Source organism: Pan paniscus, chromosome 4, assembly GCF_029289425.2.
Source record: "Pan paniscus chromosome 4, NHGRI_mPanPan1-v2.0_pri, whole genome shotgun sequence".
Taxonomy (NCBI): Eukaryota; Metazoa; Chordata; class Mammalia; order Primates; family Hominidae; genus Pan; species Pan paniscus.
Window position 1 is genome coordinate 79,264,526 of NC_073253.2, and position 6,477 is coordinate 79,271,002.

Below are 6,477 nucleotides of genomic sequence, written 5' to 3' on the forward strand. Positions count from 1 at the left end.
CTTGCTTTGCTTAAGCTCCCCTTATCCTGTGTTGTGAACTCTGCACATGAATGAGTGTTTGTTTTCTTGGCTGCTTTACTAGTGGAATTAGACTTTCAGTGTGTTTACGTCGGTGCCCAGTATCCTGGTGAGCTCTATTTTCCTCAACTCTTCCCTATAATATAACCAAGGAAACAAACAAAACCTGTCTAAGGCCTGATAACTTAAACAATTAATTCAAAGAGGGAAGTGGTTTTGACAACACAAAAGTTAAACAAGATATAAGAAAATCACATTTATCTTCAAAGTTCAATACCTGTCCAGATCTTTTAAGTTCTGATTAATATCCTAAAATCTGTAGGAAGTCTTGTTCAAGTTTAATTTGGAGCAGAATTGTGCTAAGTTCAGGTTTTTAACAGGCATTATGGGTGATTTAACTTTTATTCATGTGATAAAATTACATACATATTCCTTTTCAGAATATGCATGCATGACTTTTTTTTTTTTGGCAGATAAAGGCTTGTTTTATTTTAGTGGCTGATCTATGTAATCATGGAGGCCTGTATTACAGACAAATGGGGAGCTTTTATTTCTTGGTGTCTTCCTCCTTGGACAAAGTCTTGATCATCTCCCACTTCTTGGCCTGGAGGCGCTCTTCACTGCACTTGCGTGCTTCCTTGGTCTTGGAACTGCGGGCCTCAGCCTGGTCTGCCAGGAGCTTCTTGCAGGCCTTGCCTGCCTTCAGCTTGCGGATGTATTCCATGAGAATCTGCTTGTTTTTGAACACATTCCCCTTCATCTTCAGGTACAGGCTGTGATACATGTGGCAATCAATTTTCTTAGATTCATGATATCTTCTGAGCACCCGACACAGAATCCTCATTCTCCTTATCCAAGTGACCTGCCCTGGCATTTGGGCATTTGGCCGTATGCTTTTGCTTACCTATGCACATGTGCTTGCCCTTCTGGTGGGCCAAGTTGTTTTTCCAGAATTGAGCCCGGGAATGGACAGTCACAGGCTTCCAGATGATCAGCCCATCTTTGATCAGCTTCCGGATCTACTGACGAGAGTTGGCATTGGCGATTTCATTGATCTCATCGGGGTCCAACCAGACCTTCTTCTTGCCCCAGTGGAGGACACTAGAGGCGAGCCTCTTCTGAAGCCGGAGCATACTCATGGCTGTGGCCGCAGCAGTGAGAGGAATGAGGAAAGGGCTCCGCATGCATGACTTTCTATAGCCCCCATTAACTGGAAAATAGTTATCATTCTGGAATGTTTACCTCTCAGTACCTTGTCACAAAGGTGCAGTGAGTCAAACATGACTGGCATAAAATTACACTCTGGTTTTCTTAGTTGATTTCAGTCACAAAAGGCTGAGGAATTGATCTGTCCACACAAACAGAACTAAGTGCAGTGGTCACTGTTGTTTCTGGGTGGTTCTATCTCTCACCATTCTCACAGAGGCTTGGCCAGTCTCCTTTCTATCTCCTGGGCTGACATTTGCTTTCATCCAGCCTGCTGTGCTTCACATTCATATAGACACGTCCCATTATGTTAGAGATTTAGAGCCTGTGGTGCCTTGCACTGGTTAATATCATTCTGTGATATTTATTGAGCACTCATAACGTGCTAGGTGCCGTAAGACTGCCCATATGATGGAGTCCAGCTGTGAGCACAGCACAACACGGTAGGTTGACACACTGGGTATTTTTCCTAGCTTTAATTTCTTAAGCCGAGATGGAATTATTGTCCCATTTTTCTTCTCCATGAGGAGCATTTAACTTCATTCTATATTGTATTCCCTGCATGCCTACTGACAATCTGAAGATAATATCACTTGGTGCTTGAAGCTAGAAATCCTTATTTGTTCTGGTATCGTATAATTTATGTTTGCAATTTCAGGCAGGTACAAATTTCTCAGAGTGTATGGTGTTTCTTGTAAGAATATTCAAGAAATTTATCTCAGCTTCTTTAAAACTAGAATTTAAAAGCTCAAATATCTACATTCGGCTCAATAACCACAGACAGTAATGACACCTCTAAGTAGCTAATGCAGGCGTGTAATTTGCTCATAGCCCTGATTTAACTTTATTTACAGATTAAAATTGAATTGCAGTTGATTTATTGATATAATAGGCAGAAAGTGATTATCAAGCATCATCCATCACTGATAGAGGAAAAACCAATCAAATTATGTTCCAAGGTTTGCTTTAACCTAAACTAACTCATCACCTTATAAAACTCAGAGGATTTGAGTCATATTCTCCCGCTAAAGTCAATGAGCCACAACTCCCACTAAACTCATATCTGCTCCTTTAAAGGCATTCAAGAGTTATACTAATTTGCACGACCACCAAGTTGTTATAAAAGGAAATGGCAATCGGCTGGACATTTAGTGTCTGTACTTTCTCCCCATGTATGTAGCCATGGTAATATTCTTTAATGTTTATTGTAAATCCATAAATGGGCTTGGTCTCTTGCTATCCATGAAATGGTATCGACCTGTGCATACAACTCAGCTGGAAAGATGTGTGGAGTAAAGGATGCTGGTGCTTTCAATAGTGACAAGCTGATTAGAAAATGTGTCCCTTTGGAGGGAGAAATGGGATCTATCTGTATTCCAGAAAACAATGAAATTTCTTGATTAGAAGCAGGCGATGATGGTGATTTTGATCTTAGACATTCGTAACTCTACTCTTCGGAAGGAGAAAAAGTGTGAGGTGGGGGAGAATTTGGCAGAGCAACATCAGACATGTCACCCTGTGCCAGGGGTTGAGCATGGTGCCCTGGGGGCTGTGTTGTAAGAGTGGCCCGGTATGGATTTCCCTCCATTCTTATCACTGAACCCTGGCAAGATAAAGTTAAGAAATCCAGTGCTACACTATTTCAGAGGCTTGCCAATGTCATATGACAGCAGCACTCATTCTCATTACCTGGGGGCATTCTTAAATTGGAAGTTCTGTGTTTATGCACTTGCAAATTGTATACCCAGAGATACACTTTTTTAAAAAAGCTATCATTCTATGAAGTATGATGTGAAACTTTTAAATATAATCTTTACATTCATCCTCATTTATGTTGCTGCTAGTTATTTCATATATCTATGATAGAAAATCTTGCTGTTGTCAGTAATTGCTATTTTAATTATGCCTGAGCCCTAAGGAGATTCAGAGAAAGAGCATAATTATTAGAAATCCAAGGCCATTGAGCAGCATGTTCAAGTTTGTTTTTATCACATTGTTCATTTTTACCTATCGTGTTCTACACTGTTAATTCTTAAGACATTCATCTGTACTTTAGAAAATGAAACTCCATTTAGATTGTTCCCAACATCATGTCCTCCAAATCCAGTAGACGGTGCTCATTGACTTCAAAGAACATTTCTTGTGCACTTAAGTGCCACAGGGAACGGAGAAAGATGAAAGAAATACTTTCTCTAATTATATATAGGTACATATTCATTTTACTGTCCCATCCAATATTGCTGATCCTCCATGATAAACTTTTTTCTTTAATGAGTATGTTTTATACTCATGTAACCTTGTTCATCCTCTGCCCTGTTATGCACATTTACTTTGCCCATTATCCAAATATGCATTATTCAAAGAAAAGACAAGTAATGATGTGATTCAGATATCATTTTCAAGAATCTCTGAGTTGGAAATGGGGTGATTGCAGAGAAACTCATTTGGCTTCTTTCATTTATAGCTGCAAAGTATTCATACGGGATACATAAGATTCATTAGAGAGGAAGCTGCTAATCTCAAAATAAATATTTTCATTTTAAAAATAGAGACTAAATAGGTATTAGATCAGCTTTCTTCTAATGTCCAGTGTCAAACGGTGTGCAGCACCCAGCCCATGCCTAGCACATGGTTGAAGCTCATTTGTTCTTGGTTCCTAACCTATCCATTCTTTTTCGCTTAAATGTGTTTCCCATTAGTGCGTGATACTTCCCAGGAAGGATATATTCTCTCATGATATTCTATGGGTTGCCTTTGTTTTTGTGCTCTTCATCTCATTACAAATGTTTCTATTCATTCTTTTTCACACACACAAAAAATGCTCCATTGATCATTTCAGCATCCACCTTTAAATCTTGTCCCTGCACCTGCTAACACTCATCTCTCTGTGGCTCCTTCAGATCCCGGAGTTCTCTGTAAAAAAATCATGGTTCTCACTGTAACACTGTGACTAACATCAAGACCATTCTAAACAAACACTTGGAACATTTAATCATGGGAATTTAGAAGACACAGGAAGTACTGTGGGACATGAGATTCTCTATGTTAATTTGCATTGAAAAGATACTGATTTTCAGTTTTACTTTGGGATGCTATGCTGTGCATTACTATGTTTATTTAGAGGTGGCTACATTTCATAGCTTGCAGAATATTTCACTGAGAAATCATATGAACTTTGACAAATATTCTGTTTTATTATGAGAATGTGCTAGTTGGGTTATTCTAACAGGAAGGGGAAGTTCTAGTTTTAAATGCCATTATCTGTGCATGCTTGCTAGGCTTTTAACTTCGGTGCAGTGCTTTCAAAGATTACCAAGCCCCAGGGTACCTAGGGAGCATTAAGCACAGGCCATTGAGAGGATAAACCATGCATGCTTTGTAAGCATGCACACCAAATACCCATCTGAAAAAGCACTTGCTTTTTATGTATTCAGTGATTGAGTTGCAAGCACCGGCACCTCAATGCTTCTGCTTAGTGAGAAACTCATTTCATATTCTATTTCATTCAACTGATATTTCATTTAGCCCCTAGAATAATTCATGCATTAGTCTAAGTCCTAGAAATATAAAGGTGGATATACTGCAGTTCTTGTCCTCAAGGAGCTTATGGCTTAGGGATAAGCCATATGCATCCATATAGCAGGTATCGTGCAGTGAGATAAGTATTAGCCAATTAAAAATGTGAATGGACATTTATGTTGCATTGCACTATGGAGAGGGAGTTAAATTATGCTAGTAGGAAAGGTGGGAGGAAGGGACCTTTCATAAAGAAGGTAGCATGATCCAAAGGCAGGGATGACAGAGTATGGGGTTTTCCTCATGAGTGGGCTCCCGGAAGCTGTCAGGGCTGGAAATACAGGTTTGGGAAGTTACTGACTTTTTGGCAGTTGCTAAAGTCATGGGAAGATATTATTGAAGGAAATAATGTAGAGAAAATAAGGAAAACACCAACAATAACAGACGAGTGTAGGAAGAGAATATAGTAAAAGGGACTAACAAAGGAAAGTCAGAGAAGTTTAGGGAAAAGCAAGCATGGAGATACTGAAGCCAAAGGAGGAGCTTGAAGAAAAAACAGAGGTTGACATGCATATTCCATGGAAATAGATCTAAAAACACACCATCTTAAAACATTGGTCCTCCTGCACACCAAAGGATTTTTGTTGTTGTTGTTATTTTAAGATGTTGTAAGATATCACTAAAAATGTAAATGTTCTCAGAAGAGATTTTGTCCCATGTGGACACACTGAGTGTCAAATCAGTGTTTTTGTCTCAAATGCTGGAACCGTGGCATAATTATAGTTTTATAAGGATGCTGAGATGTAATTTTTTTTTTTTTGTAGGCCTAGGGTTAGCTGTGGACTACATTGAGAAGTATATGAAATCAGTTTTGGCACCCTGCCTTTATCCCCAGCCAAATTCTAGAAAAGATTGTCTGCTGGTACTTAAAAGAGAAGTGCTAATAACTCACAGCCAAAGTGAAATCACTGAGAAGGGTCTTGCCAAATCCCTCTTTTGAGTTTGATAGGTTGTAAAATCCCTCTTCTGCATTTGATAGGCAGCACACAGATACTATCCTTAGGTTCAGGGAGGTGCTTTCCCACAAAGAATTGAACAATTAGGGGAACCTTAGGAGATTAAGCAAGGAGTGTTCACCAGGTGATCCTTGCATATCTGCGGGGAGGACTCTGACCCTGTGTTGTTCAATATTTTCATAGCAATTTGGATGAAAGCCTAGGGAATAAACCAATGGAGAGAAGCCACAGGGAGGCAGATATCGATTGTGTAAAAGGTAGCCCTGTCTCATAGTCACAGCTGCCCAAAAATGATTTGGGCTTGTCAAAGGCGGAATAGCTCTTCATCACTGGAGGGATTGAGTGCTGTAAAACCCTTGATGTTTCAGGGTCATTTTCTGCTTATGGGGAGGGATTGGATTTGGTCACCACTGTTTTCTTTCCAATTCCAGGATTTTCTATTCTAAGGACATTCTATATATCTGTGTCGTCTGGGTGAGCTTATGCAATAATCGTGAAATGAGACACTTGCCCCAAGAATGGCATTCCCTTTGACCACTTCTCCCTAGCTATACACCACCCCCACCCTTGAGCCTGACTCTTTAAAGCAATTATAAATCACAGGGTACATTCATAAAGAATTGTGGGAGAGTGTCTATGGCATATTTAGCCCTTTTCACTTATTATCTGTAGCAGATTACATCTCAATGGTTCAACCTTTCTTTATCATTGAAGAAAAATA

The 6,477-nt window shown here is 39.5% G+C and overlaps 1 pseudogene; it reads right to left on the reverse strand.

Annotated features, from left to right (window-relative positions):
* Positions 1-236: 236 nt before the first annotated feature.
* On the reverse strand, positions 237-1,166 carry LOC100970096 (large ribosomal subunit protein eL19-like; annotated as a pseudogene).
* Positions 1,167-6,477: the final 5,311 nt, after the last annotated feature.